Source organism: Rhagoletis pomonella, unplaced genomic scaffold, assembly GCF_013731165.1.
Source record: "Rhagoletis pomonella isolate Grant_MI unplaced genomic scaffold, Rhpom_1.0 Rhpom_scaffold_00006, whole genome shotgun sequence".
Lineage (NCBI taxonomy): Eukaryota > Metazoa > Arthropoda > Insecta > Diptera > Tephritidae > Rhagoletis > Rhagoletis pomonella.
The window spans coordinates 31,428,807-31,431,304 of NW_023458560.1; the positions used below are offsets into that span (position 1 = coordinate 31,428,807).

Here is a 2,498-nt window from a genome sequence, read left to right on the forward strand (position 1 = left end):
GCGATAGAAATAAATCTATCGCCATGAAACGCCGCCAAGCGAACTTCGCATTTCGCTTTGGCTGTGTTCAATTTCATATGCTTGCGGGTGTTCTAATTTTGACAGCGCGAATTTCGCTGTGGTGAGTTCGCCGTTCGCCGGCATTGTATTTCAGCTATAATATTCACGCACGCCGCCAATTTACTGTCAAAAATTTCTCATGCACATACAACTTGTATGGGACCTAACGAAATTGAACGGCGTGCGTATGAAGCTAACTCAATTTCCAATTTTTGTTCTGCGTGACATTTTGATTTGACGTTTCGCTCAATGAAATCAAATGCAAACGCACGCAAGCCAATTTCGGGTGACGCAAAAAACCAAATTCGACGACGTGCGAACCAAAACGCAAGCCGCGAATATTAGGTTAGCCTGTTACACTTAATACATATCGCACACGATTTTGAAGAGACCCAACTCAAATTTTGTATTTTTGAAGTTATGCGCTAAAAATGTGCATAGATGTTTTATTTACTTTGCAGCAAAAGCTGGAGCGAATTTGTGTTATAATTTCTTGAAAAAAGCGAAGGTAAAGTTTCCTTGTCCATATGATTAGCATGTGCTAAATTGTTTTTCGCATTTTCTGACAAACGTGTAATTTTGAGTTGAGTCACTTTTAAAGATCATGTGCGATATTTTTGTATGAAGAATATCTTTTGCTGCCACCCCCACGCACGCCGCACCTATTAGTGGCACAAATTTTCGACATCCCCGCTCCATTGCGCCACAAAAACAAACGCATATTTGAAGTAGTGGGAATCTCATATTACACCTTTTTTTGATGTTATTAGCTCACCTCTTTTATTAATGGATATTTCTTTTTCGTTTCCAGGGAGAGTGTCTTAAAGTCTGCACGTAGGGCCTCCACAAATTTATGCACCGACTCATTACCACCCGTCGAGGTGCGTACGAAAGACATTTTCACGTCTTAATTTTCAAGCTTAAACAATGCACAAAACAAATATTACTTTTTTACGCAGCTTCTAATACTCTGCATCACAATTTAATTGCTGTTTTTATTGTTTTTTTTTTTTTGGATTTGGTTAAATTGGTAGGAACTGTCAGTTCGCAGACACCAGGTTCATTGTGTACAAATACAAGTGAGATATCTTAGCAATAGACGTCATCCTGGGCCACAGCTGCGATCATCTGTTTTCTAGAGTTGCTTATTTTGGTCTAAAGTGCGGTTTTTTGACCTGAGTTGCATTAAATAGTCTCTTAAAACTTGGTAGTATTTGCTGTTCAAATGGTAACATATATGCCCGAAAACTTGAAAAATATTAGATGATTGCTTTTTAAAAATGCTATTTATAAAATTTGGTTTTGATTGCGACATTAGAAATATACAGATTATAAAAGTTTTTCACATATGTTTTAAGATTTTAAAGCTTTTAAAATGTACGGTAGAATGCAACAATGTGCTTGAATTTGTTTGCTTCTTCGTCAGCTTATTCGTTTGCCGACTAGAAAAATGGTGAACAGCCATCAAAATACTGATTCAAAATACACACAAATGGGTGCGCGCAGCAAAATTCAGCCCTAATGGTAAGTTCATTTCATCGTGCGGCGACAAGTTAAAGGCTCCGTTATGCATACTTGGCATGGCTTGAGAGCTGTCACATAAGAAATCTGTTAAATGAGCCTCGCGTGTAATCGGTTATCGAACGCACAGCACTACATACGTAGAAGTCTGTTGGTTTTTGATTTCTACGTAAAAATGGTATAGCAGTGCATGCAATGCCAAGTATGCATAACAGAGCCTTAAGAATTTGCGATACATTTTCAGGCGAATGTATGCGAACGTTCACCGGGGGAAGAGGTATGGGACGACAGCTGGCATGGCATCCAGACGGCAATCTGGTGGCTTTAGCATTAAGTTGTAACCGCGTTAAGATATTTGACAAAGCTGAAGGCGAGCTAATACAGTGCATTCGTCGCCGGAGAATGATGTTGCATTTCACCCAAGTGGAAATTTCTTGGTGACTGGCGGCGATGACGATACAATAAGATTGCTTGATTTGGGAAAATTTTCCAAAACGGATCCAGGCTTTGAAAAAAAAAAAATATTAGGGAGTATAGAGGAGCTTTTTCAGATTCTAAATCTGAAGACCCCACCCTCCGGAGGCTTATAGTTTTAAAGTAATTCGCATTTAAAGTTGCAAAAAATACCGAATTTAACCTCACCTTTTGCTTTGTACACCAATTGAAGTGAAATGTCAGTGCTGCCATACATATGAAAAAATGCCTCAAAAACACAAAACGGAAGCATTAAAAAAATGCAGATAATGATCGCGCGATATTCAATAAAAAAATTTAATTATTTATTGGTCGATTTTTGATTAAAAAGTTGCATAATTTATCGAAGTATCGATTTTACAATAAAAAGCGATGTTTTATTAAAAATGTTCATTATTTATGGAAGTATCGATTTTTAGAATATAAAGCGCCGCAGGCGAAAA

General features: G+C 37.8%; 1 protein-coding gene across 2 annotated transcripts in view; it reads right to left on the reverse strand.

The window, feature by feature from the left end:
* LOC118740576 (neuroplastin) overlaps positions 1 to 2,498 on the reverse strand; it is a 160,331-nt gene that overhangs the window by 1,579 nt on the left and 156,254 nt on the right. The gene's annotated exons all lie outside the window — the stretch shown is intronic.